This window comes from Chelonia mydas, chromosome 9, assembly GCF_015237465.2.
Source record: "Chelonia mydas isolate rCheMyd1 chromosome 9, rCheMyd1.pri.v2, whole genome shotgun sequence".
Taxonomy (NCBI): Eukaryota; Metazoa; Chordata; order Testudines; family Cheloniidae; genus Chelonia; species Chelonia mydas.
This window is the reverse complement of record NC_057855.1, coordinates 56,970,925-56,983,221: the sequence shown is the minus strand read 5'-3', so window position 1 is coordinate 56,983,221 and position 12,297 is coordinate 56,970,925. Positions and strand designations below refer to the sequence as shown.

The window sequence follows — 12,297 nt, the reverse complement described above, 5'->3', positions numbered from 1 at the left end:
TAGAAAGAGGTCAACCATTCTCTCTCATCCCTCCAACCTTTTCACGAGTTCACAGAACCAGTTATACAAAAATTACAACACACCACACTAGTCTCTAAGCAAGATAGTACTTGGAATGATTCTCCAATAACTTTAGAGCAGTAATAAAGCACTAAGATAGCTGCTCTTACACTTTGGGAAAGCAGTTTTACTACAGAAATTGAAGTCTACACACAAGACGACTGGAGCTGGACAGGGGGAAAAAAAAGTTACTAACCTTTCCGTAACTGTTATTCTTCGAGATGTGTTGCACATGTCCATTCTGATTTAGGTATGTGTACGCCCCGAGCACAGCTGTCGGAAATTTTTCCCCTAGTGGTATCCGTTGGCTTGGCTCCAGAGCCCCCTGGTGCTGCACACTCATAGCGCTGGTATAAGGGGGCCCCGCCGAGCCTTCGCTCCTTAGTTTCTTCTTACCAATGACTCCGAGAGTGGGGCCAGTGGATGGGTCTTGGAATGGACATGTGCAACACATCTAGAAGAAAAACAGTTACAGAGAAGTTAGTAACCATTTTTTCTTCTTTGAGTGTTTGCACGTGTCCACTCTGATTTAGGTGACTCACAAGCTGTAGCACAGGAGGTGGGCTCGGAGTTCAGGGGCAAGCAGACTGTAGTACTATTCTGGTACACAATTTGGTACACAAATTTGGTTTAGGTGTAGAAGGAGGTTGCTGAAACAATCTGCTTCTGGTTTAAATTGCGATTGATTCACTGGAGGATTTTTAATCCTTAGAACACTAGCAATTTCCAGACTATCAGCCAAATGATTGCTTAGGGGATGTGGAAAACTATGTGATGTTGTCTCTGTAGACTACAGCTTACTCCAGCATCATCCCATGAGTAATGGCATAATGAGCTGAAAACGTATGTACTGAGGACCAGGTTACTGCTCTGCAGATATCCTGATTGGGGACCTGAGTCAGAAAGGCTGCTGATGAGGCCTGACACCTTGTTGAATGAGATGTGAAGTTCGGCGGAGGGGGAAGGACTGTGTGGTCAAAGCAAGTTTTGATACAAGATGTTACCCACGACGAGATCCTCTGAACGGAAATGGGAAGACCTTTTAGCTATCACTATGAAGAACTGTAGGGTTTTGGTGAAATGGCTTGGTCCTTTCAATACAGAACGCCAAAGCCTGCCTAACATCCAGAGAGTGCAAGCATTGTTCCTCCCCATTAACATGCGGTTTAGGCTTTAAAAAAGGCAAAAATGTGGGTTGGTTGCAGTGAAATTGGGACACCACCTTAGGAAGGAAGCTCAGGTGTGCACGTAACTGCACCTTGTCCTTAAAGAAGATTGTATAAGGAGGTTCTGCAGTGAGGGCTCGGCTCTCTGACCCCCTCCTGGCCAATATGATTGCCTCTAGAAAGACTACTTTCCATGAAAGGTGAAGTAGTGAACATGTTGCTAGTGGCTCGAAGGGTGGTCCCATCAATTTTGAAAGGACAAATTTCAAATCCCATGGAGGGACTGGCTTCCTCATTTGAGGGAATATCCTCTCCAGGCCTTTAAGGAAGCAGATTACCATTTTATGAGAAAAGATCCATCTATTGCCTATCTTCAGATGGAATGTGGAGATGGCTGCCAGGTGGCACTTGATCAAGGAGAGGGCCAAGCCCTGCTCCTTCAGGGATAGAAGATAGTCTAAGATGAGTTGTAAGAGGGTTTCCAGAAGTGACATTCCACGTTGTGAAAACCAAAAGGAGAAACGCTTCCACTTGGTGCAATAAGCTTCCCTCGTAGAGGGTTTCCTGCTGCCTAGGAGGACTTTATAGACCTGCTCCGAAAAGGCTCACTCATCAGGATTTAGCCACGAAGACTCCATGCTTTCAGATGCAAGGAAGGTTCGGGTGGAGCAGACAGACACCTGTGGTCCTGAGAAGTCAGGTCTGGGTGGAGCAGAAGTGTGACCGATATCTCCATGGACAGTTGAACTAGCATTGTGTACCAATGCTGCCTGGGCCAAGCTGGAGCTATTAGGATGTCTCGGGCCTGCTCCTCTCTGATCTTTGTCAGCATCTTGTGAATCAATGAAATGGGCAGAAAGGCATAACACAGACCATGTCAGCAGGAAGGCATCTGTGATGGATCCTGGGCTGTGACCCTTCACGGAGCAGAACTGTTGACACTTCCTGTGGGCACGTTTAGCAAACGGATCTATCTGGAAATAACCCGACCTGCGGAAGATGTCCCATGTGACATTCGGGTGAAGGGACCACTCGTGGTGAGCGGAAAAGAACCTGCTGAGGTGATCTGCGAGGTGGTTCTGTACCCCTGACAGATAAGAAGCCTACAACTCGATTGCATGAGTGCTGCAGAAATCCCATAGACTGATTGCCTCCCGACTCAGAGGGGATTAACAGGCCCCATCTTGCCTGTTGATGTAATACATGGCTGACGTATTGTCCGTGAGAACTGAAACGGTCTTGTTTGTAATATGGGGCAGGAATGCCTGGCAAGCTAGACAGACCGCCCTGAGTTCCCTGATATTGATATGGAGCAATAGCTCCTCCTGTGACCATAGACCTTGTGTTCTGAGATGACCTAGATGGGCTCCCCAACCTAGCACTGAGGTGTCAGAGACTGGATGTGCAGATGGTTGGGGCCTTGTGAAGGGTACTCCCTTGCATAATACTCTGGGGTCCAGCCACCACTTAAGGGAGTCAAGGACTGAGGCGGCACAGTGAGGATCCTGTCCAGATGGTGCCTGGACAGGGAGTACACCGAGCTCAGCCAAGCCTGGAGAGGTCCGAGTCTCAGCCTTGTGTGCTGCATTACATATGTGCAGGAAGCCATGTGACCGAGAAGGCTTAAGCACAGTCTGACTGTTGTGATGGGGTGGGACTGAAGGGAGCGTATTAATGACTAAATTGACTGGAAACGTTCATCTGGGAGACAGGCCTTTGTCAACATCCAGTCGAGAAGAGCCCCGATGAACTCTATTCTTTGAACAGGTGTTAGAGTTGATTTCTGTATGTTTATCACAAGGCCCAGGTCCCAGAAGGTTGACTGTATAAGGGCAATGTCGGACTGTACTTGTGCTGGGGCCAGCCTTTGATGAGCCAGTTGTCCAGGTACGAGAAGACATGAACTTCTCTTTTCCTTAGGAATGCTGCTACCACTGCCATACATTTGGTAAAGACCTGCCAGGCAGTTGAAAGGCCAAACGGGAGGCCAGTGAAGTGATAATGCCCCTGATTCACCACAAACCTCAGGAATCATCTGTGACCTTGGAATATCGAAATATGAAAATATTAGTCTTTCAAATCGAGGGCAGCATACCAGTCCCCTGGATCCAGCGACAGAATGATGGATGCCAAAGAGACCATGCAGAATGTTAGCTTTTTGAGGTAACGATTGAGTTTGTGCAGGTCTAGGCTCAGCCTCAGGCCTCCTTTGGCTTTGGGAATCAGGAAGTAACTGGAATAGAACCTCTTTCTTCTTAGCTGATGTGGAACCTCTTCCATAGCTCCCATTCAAAGGAGGGACTGCACCTTCTGCTCTAGCAGAGGCTCATGAGAAGGGTCCCTGAAGAGGGACTGGGAAGGGGTGGGGGAGAACGTAGAAAGAAACTGGAGGGTATACCCTGTGTAGCAAGAAGAGGGCCTGAAACATAAGGTCTTGTATCAGAGGCCTGAACTAAAGTAGCGGTCAAACTTTGCTGAAGCATAGTCAGGTTGTGAGCAAGAGGCAGATCCTGGTCACAGAATTTGGCAAGCACAGGGCTAATATTGCAAAACGCATACTCCTAAGAAGCGCTGGGCACAGAGTACTCACACAAGCACATTCCAGAAGGGTGGTACCAGAACACCTTGATACCAGCACATTCCCCAAAGATAACAGGAACACATTGACCCATCCTAAAGAAAAGGTCAGGATGACAGCATGATGGACAGAGATGTTTTGATCAAACCAACATGTACAAGGCAACGGGTGGCACCCTGATATATCAGGGGTAATATGTAACTTGTTTGAACTGGTGTATAAAGATGTATCTCAGAGGGAGTGTCTTTGGCCAGCCTACGGGGCAGTGGAAAGTCCCGTCACTGACTGAGCTGTGTCCATTGTCACGGGCATACATGTATTAGTGGTCCGGTAGAGTCTGCGTGATACTAGCACCGTGCTTCGTCGACAATAAACCTGGCCGGATGCCTTCGTACCTTAACAGATTTTGTGGTCTTTGGGCAGTTCTCTCGAGGTCTGCTGTGTCAACTATCCGCACAGAGCTGGGACAGCACACAGGGAGAACAAACGCAGACAAACATCTAACCACACCCCAATTCTACTGTGTTTAAAACCCAGCAGTCAGAAGTAACCCGTTTCCAGGCCTTGAGGAAGTGGGTAAGGCAGTCAGAAAAGATAGGGAATGGATCCTGAGATTGCGGGGGTTGGATGTCATCCTCAAGAATCTTGTCAAAATGAGTGTCTCGAGTTGCCTGAGCAGTGTGGGCCCAATTAAGAAGGTCCTGTGATGGAGGAGGGTGGAGGTGGTCTTCTACTGAATCCCCTACTCCTTCTCCTCTGGTTATGGCTAGGCTCCTGGGTGTAATAGCGCTTAACTGCTGGGGTCTGTATTGCCTTCTAGGCTGAGACAGGTTATGTAGCCCTAGAGATTTTAATGTGGCCATAGAATCTTTAAGGCCGTGAAGCCTAGCGTCTGTTTGCTCTGAAAAGAGCAAAGAGCCTTCAAAGGGCAATTCCTGCATGCAGTGTCTTCTGGACCTCCTGAGGAAAGCTAGCGTCTCACAAACAAGATTTCCTTCTCATGGTAACCACCACGGCCATGGATCTAGCTGCAGAACCAGCAGCATCCAAGACCACTTGCAGGGAAGCCCTGGCAATTGTCTTGCCCTCGTCCACCATTGCTGAAAACTCCTGCTAGTTGTCTTGAGGGAGTTTCGCTTTAAATCTGCCCATTGACTCCCACATGTTGAAGTCATAGCGATCCAGCAATGCTTGCTGGGTTGCTATGCAAAATTGGAGCCCTCCCCACCCCCATCGAGTATGCTTTTCTGCCAAGTAAGTCTAACTTCTTTGGCTCCTTTGCTCTCTGCACATGATCCATCTGTCCTTGCCGGTCCCTCTCGTTGGCCACCACCACCATGAGAAATCCCGGCGGGGGATGAGAAAGTAATAATTCACAGCCCTGAGCTGGAATGAAATATTTGTGCTCCATTCTCTTGGCTGTGGGTGGGAGGGAGGCAGGCGTCTGACACAGGACTTTAATCGGCTTCATTATTGCCTCATCGCAGTGGCAGCACAACTTTTGCAGGCCCTGATGCTGATAAAATAGCCACCTGCTTTAGCAAGTCTTGGGGGTTCTTAAATCATTTGGTGGGGGGGAAGGGGAAGCCCTCTTTGCTATAAGATCGTCATCCAGTGAAAAGCAGGATGTGACATTCTATATCTTCGGGGAGTGGGCTGTAACCCCCATATTCCTAATTTTCATATAACCGTGATTTTACGTATAAAGCATGCCTTGTAAGGTATCAGGGGAAAGGTTATGATCTGCTGAAAGTCATTTCTCTATCCATATATGTATATCATTAATGCGTATAAAGTTATGAGAATTGTGTAGTATGGTTGCCACTAAAACATGCTGTAAGCTGAGGGAAACAGCCGGATATTTGCTCCCCAGAGGCAACAGCAAGGAAAGTAACCAATGCCCGGGCAAGGTATCAAACAACCCATCAACAGCTATTGTCCAGCAAGGGAGCTACAATGCAATGACTCACCTGCATGAGGCCACACCACGGGAATTGCTCAACCTTGCTTAGCTTAGAGAGACTCAGTAATGCTCACCTGACTCTGAAGGGGGGGAGCGGGGGGAGACACAAAACCAAGGGGGAGGAAAGGACATGATAAAAAGAAGAGATGTTTGCCATGCTCTTCCTCTCTCTTCCACCTACATCTACAGACACCACACCAAGCGACTGAAGCACTGATCAAAGGGGAGAGCCTGGCTGAAGAGCAACCAGCCAGCGTGTGGCGAGAAGCATCTAAGTTTGTAAGGACAATGAAAGTGTTAAGATCAGCTTTGAATGCGTTTTGCTTTTATTTCAATTGACCAAATCTGAGTTCTTGTGCTTTGACTTATAATCACTTAAAATCTGTTTGTTTATTCTACCTGAAGCAATGCGTTTGCTTTGAAGCATGTCAGAGGCTCCCCTTGGGAGAACAAGCCTGGTACATATCAATTTCTTTGTGAAATTGATAAACTCATATAAGCTTGCAGCATCCAAGCACTGCAAGACGGAGGCACTGGGCACTGCAAGACGGAGGTTCCTAGGGTTGTCTCTGGGACCGGAGGTATTGGCTAGTGTCATTCAGTTACAAGTAGCTCAGAGCAGCTTACATGCCAGAGGCTGTGCGTGTACAGCCCAGGAGTGGGGGTTCTCACAGCAGAGCAGGGTAAGGCTGGCTCCCAGAGAACAAGGACTGAAGTGACCTAGCAGATCACCAGTCCAGAGATCACAGAGGAAGAGGCATGAAAAGCTGTCCTTTCTTCCATTGTCTCCTCTACTCGGGATGCCTGAGCCGGCTGTTCGGTACCAGTTACCAAACACGCCAGGGTATGTACCAGGTTGCAAGCCCAGGCCCATGCCGTGTTTGGTACTGGGTGCAGCTCCTGCCTTGGTACTGGTCGGTTCCAGCGTCTCTCATCACGGTGGTGCCATAGTCTCCAACCGGACCGAGAAAGAGCACCGCAAACTGGTACCCTGGCCCAGGGGAAACCCACGCATTCTAGAATGGCCATTGCATGGGATTCATCCCCCATAGGTCTATAGGCCAGGCATTCATCGCCCCTGTAGCTCCGGAACCCACCAATAGTCATGGGGAGTGGTGGCTGTAGCGCCGACGGTTCTGTTGGTACTCGGAATAGGTGCCTGAATCCGACCCCAGGGAGGAAGAGGCATACGAAGTGTGGTCCCCACAGCATTGCCGACCCTCCCGGTGCTGGTGAACGGTGCCGCGGTGAAGCTGGAGGAGAGGCAATCAGAGGTGGTTTCCTTCTAGAGAAGGGTCTTGGCACCAGTCTCTCAATGGTGGAAACCTCAATGTTTCCTGGTGCCACCAGGGGATCCCAGTATCAGCAGAGTCAAAAGGTCCCTGGCTGCTGCATACACCTCTGTCATTAAAGGGACCACAAATCAGTCGGCGCAGTGCTGGCTGGAGTGCAGCTCCTTTTGTAGAGTCTGTGGCACCGGCATGGTTGTTGGGGCTGGTTGCCGTTGCGGGAAAGTGGACCATCCTGGGTCTCACCGCATCCCTATCTCCCTTGCTGCTGCTCTCTGGTGCCAGTGGACAGCTCTTGTTGTGATGCCTGAAGTGCCTCTTCTTTGGGGAGTGGCGCCGCGGGCCTCTAGCAGTTAGCAGTGCACTCTGCACAGATGCTGATGTGCTCAGCGCTGAGTCCGATCTCGGTTCTGAGGCAGGTCTCAGCGTGGCCTCCATAGGGAGAACTTTAAGTCTCGCTGCCCAGTCCTTCTATGTTCTGGGTTTGAACTCCTGACAAATCTGGCAGAGGTCTTTTCTATGGCCTTTTCCCAAGCACTTGAGACAACTCAAGTGTGGGTCACTGTTGGGCATAGGCTTCCCACAGGAGGAGCATGCCTTAAACCCCATGGAATGAGGCAGGCACTGGTGCCGGGACCTCCTCTCCAGACACGGAGAGGTGCCCTGCTAACCTTAACTTACTAAGAATCTACTAAAACTACCTATTTAAAAAACACTACAACTATATATAAATAGCCAATTAAGGACAACCGCCAAAAACTCTTTGCCAAGGCAAAGAAAGGGATGTTCTGAACAGTCGTTATGGGTGGTAAGAAGGAACTGAGGAGTGATGAATCGGCGGGGCCCCCTTATACCAGCGCTATGAGTGTGCGGCACCAGGGGGGCACTAAAGCTGAGCTGACAGATACCACTAGGGGAAAAATTTCTGACAGCTGTGCTCGGGGCATGCACACACCTAAATAAGAATGGACATGTGCAAGCACTAGAATAAGAAGAGGAATTAAGGTGTGTAATTTTTCTGAGAGAGAGGGCTATATAAAATATGGGAATACACTGAAAATGAGAACGAGAGCAAATATAATGAGCAAATATCTATACCCTTGTGAGGGAAAATTCACAGGGCATAAAACTCAGGTCAAGGCCCTGACTTTGGTCAAGCTTGCCTGCAGGCCGTAAACTGAGATCCTGCTTGCTTATGTTTGCAAGGGGTAGGAGAAGGCACATTGGAAAGTCCCCAAAACAGAACAATGGTTTTCTGTACATAAGGGGCATGAAGGGGCATGATGGAAAAGTCCCCAGACAGAACAAATTTGCAATAGACAAGCTTATGAAATATATAACCACAACAGTTGTGTTAGAAAGGTCACTGACTGCAAAAGAACAGACAGTGAACAACAGGAAGGGCCTAGTGGGGGAAACGCTTGTTTTTGCTTTTGACCAGTGTTAATTTTGCAATGTATTCCAAATAAGGTAATTAATATGGAAGTATGTGTAATTTGCCTGTGGTTTTAAGCTTTAAAAAGCTGTGTGTGCTTTGCATCGGGGGGCAGCTACTTAGAGCTGTTACCCCCCCGGCGCTTGTAATCAATAAAGGAGCTTCAGGCTTGTTCTGATCCAAACACAATGAGTGGTTAATTTTTCCACGACACCCTGAAGGGGGTTTTGTATCATGCCATGGACTAGGGAATGTTGAAAAAAAAAAGCTAACCCCTACTATTTCATCTCTTGCTCATTAATGAAGAGGTGATGGTTCATTTGGATTCTGAACACATTTGGTTTACTGTAAATATTTTCTCCCTCCCAACTATATAGAATGAAATCTTTCAAGGGGAATTTTTTCTTCCCTGCCACAATTGTCACTATCTGAAATCAGATGTGTAAGTGACATGATCTCATTCGTTGACTCAACTAAAAGCTGTTGGTCTGCAATAATTCTGAAATCAGCCGCCTTTCTGGTCCATATTAGCAATATGCACTTTTGCCTAGAAACTCAGAAGTTACTTTTCACATCCAAAACATCTTCAAAATCTCCTCTTGTTTGTGCAGGTACATGTGTTAATCCATCCTTCAACATTTCCCTCTCCCCTCCTCCCACGCCAAACTAAACCCTTCCAATATCTGAGGAAGAATGCTGCCAGCTAATAAGACAGATTTTTCACACCCACATTTTCTGTATCTCTTAACTCCCTTCATCCCTTATAAGAGAGGGACATACAAGGAGTATTTACAGAAGCCTCAGAACACTGGTGCTTGTCCATTACTTAAAAGTGTATTGATGCCATGTGTGGTATATCAGGATATCTAATATAATTCATCCAGCACTGCTCTATGAAATTACATAGAGGTATTTACAGACACTAGAATGAAACCAAGCTAACTTCCAATTCATTTATCAAGTTCCCTGTAGCGGGGTGGTGACCCCGCTCCAGCCCTGGAAGGGTTAAAAGCAGCCCTGGAGAGGGCTGCAGCTGGGTAAAAGGGTTAAGAACAGCTGGGGAAACTGACTGAGTAGCTGACCATAGGTGTGGCCAGCTTAATTAGGGCCCAGCTGCCCTGATAAGAGGGCCATGGGCCAGAAGCTGAGGAGTCTCTCTCTAGCTGTAGAAAGAGAAGGACCTGGCTGCCTGGGAGCTGAAGGTGCCTGAGTGGGCGTGGGCAAGGGCAGGGGCAGCTCCCACCTGGTAAACCCCCAGGCTGCAGGCCTTGGTAAAGGCCCAGAAAGGTACTGGGGCTGCAGAGGGGCAGCCTGGGAACAGGTGGAGGCAGCTGGTCCTAACCCCTTGCCAATGATGAGTGGCCATTACACTGAAGTCTTCCCCAGTGAGTGGGGGTTAGATGATGACTGGCTGTAGCCACTGAGGCAAGGTGGGTTTAGATGGTTGGGGGTTCCCCTGGGAGGGGAGACCCAGAGTGTGGGGGTACTGCTGGGGCAGAACCCTGAGATAAAGAGGCTCCGGGGTCTGGAAGGGACACAGGACCAGCGGCAGGCAAGACACCGGCCTGCAGAGGGCGCTCTGGGCCAGAAAGAGCTAATTCTGGAGATGACCAGCAGGAGGTGCCACACTCGTGAGTCATCGCCTCGCTACATTCCCATATAGAAGAGGTGAATGAAATGTAGAGCAAAGAAATGTAGGCCTAGTCTACACTAAAAAACATTTGCCAGGATAGTTATACTGGCAAATTCTCTTAGCGTAGTTGCAGTTTTTGCGGGTATAGATTACATTGGTTCATCCAATTAATTATGCTATACCAGCAAGAGCAGCTTTTTGCCAGCACAACTGCATCTACACTAGGGCTTTTGTCGGTATAGCATTGTTGTAAAATAACCCACCCCATACTCATGTTACTATACTGGCAAAAGTTTCTAGTGTAGACCTGGCCTGTATGCCAAGTAGTTCAAGTGTAAATGGGATGGGTCTTGCTGCCTCTGGTTCCTTACTTCCTATTTACCAGGTGGTGGGAGTGCTCAGAGAAAACTCGATTACTGTGAAGTATGCTTATTTCACCAACAAACAAAGTGGGAGAAGATATGATTTCAAAGAGAAAAGTAGTAGAGATTTTGTTTTCAGCTGAAGCCCAGGTACAGAGAGCTGGGCCTCAGAATCACGGAAGATGAAAAAGAGTAAAGCACAAACAAGAGATTTATGGTTAAGATATATTATACAATAGCTGGAAGAATTGATAACAAAACCAAACAGGATTTAAAAAAGAGCATTGTTATCTGACATCAGCTTTTAAATTAGCAAACACCACACTTCGTTAAATTGCTCCCCAACTCTTATGAACACAATGGGCTTCATTTCAAAGACTTATACCCATATATCTGAAGTGGAACAGGTTTTAGTGGCACCAAAACCTGCTAGACTTCTAGACCCACTTTCCAATGGGGGCTGCTTAACAGCAAGATTTGTAGAGGATATCTAAAACTTGAGACAACTCAAAGGTAAGACAGGACTAGTACAATTCAATGTCCAAAAGGTAGCTGAGTTTGAGAGATCTGCACATGAATTTCATCATGAATGCTATTAAAATAACGCCTTCGAATCATATGCTTCCCCACTGCTCAGAAGACTCCTGAGGTTTGTGCATCAACTTTTTTTTTTTTTTAAAAAAACATAAATCTGTTTGCTTATGAGGGAGAAAATATTGTCAAGATGCAAGAGAAGCAGGAGGGACTTTGACTGCCACATCCAGAGCTTGCAGACCCGGTTTTATGCACTTAGCAGGGCAAAGTGGCCTGGATTCAATCATGGCTATGCAGTTGGACATTTAACATTTGAAAACAGCTTAGACAGACAGATTAATTGCATTTAACTGCTCAGAAGCTGAACAGCTCAAATTGTTATCTGAAAGCATATTACTCACATTTTTAATACATTTATGTGGCTCTTGCTAGACACCGAAAACTCCAGATGTGTCTTTGGAGACGCCTGGAACTGCTCCTATGATTGTCCCAAGACATCCAAATTGGAACTTTAAAAAAAAAAAGGGAAGGGTACTGAGTTTAGGTAGGCAGCTCAGTTAACACATGCAAAAGATTTGACAATTCTGAAACACAAAGATGATACAGTTGCCCTCATATTTGAAACCACCCTACTTGTAACATTAGTGAAGCAGGAAGAACAGAAAATGAGATTCACCAGCAACTGAATTTTCAGATGAAGAAGTCTACCTGATCCTAGATTACTGTTAAGGTGGTAAGCAGTGAGGAATGAAATTGACACTTGGGGGGAGCTATTCTCATCTCCAGGAATGCTCAACTACTGTTATATACTAGGAAGTTAAGCCTATGCATAGGAGAAGAATAGAGTTGTAACACACGAATGAGGCAGCAGAAGCAACTTATACATCTTTGATGAGCCAGTAGTCAGGTAATCGTGCAACTAAACAGGCCTTTATTACCAAGGGGAAGGAAACCAATTAATAAAAAAAGAACCCAAAAGAGGCATTAGCAAGTTCTGGATAAACTGAAAGGAAATCTCCCTACTAATAAAAGATAAAAACAAGAATAAGATATTTACAAATTCTGATCACCTTAGATTTTTGCAGGCCCATTTACACAATTTATTTTAGCGTTCACTAAGGACTTGTCTACACAGGAAAATTGACCAGCAGAGCTATAATGGAGTAATTATCTCACTATAGCAGGGGAGGGCAAACTACAGCCCACAGACCGGATCTGGCTCATCAGGGCTTTCACTCCTGCCCACAGGATTGCTGGGTCCAGAGGCCACCCTGCCA

At 47.0% G+C, this 12,297-nt stretch overlaps 1 protein-coding gene across 6 annotated transcripts in view; it reads right to left on the bottom strand.

Annotated features, from left to right (window-relative positions):
* The window catches only part of TMLHE (trimethyllysine hydroxylase, epsilon), a 40,472-nt gene that overhangs the window by 27,868 nt on the left and 307 nt on the right, over positions 1-12,297 (bottom strand). For 5 of the 6 annotated variants that reach the window (XM_043521959.1, XM_037908067.2, XM_043521960.1 and 2 more), the window contains exon 2: positions 11,422-11,529. The gene's annotated coding sequence lies outside the window, so the exon portion shown is untranslated. Of the gene's footprint in view, positions 1-11,421; positions 11,530-12,090; positions 12,238-12,297 lie in introns of those variants that run through there. The other variant, XM_037908065.2, reaches the window with a different exon arrangement.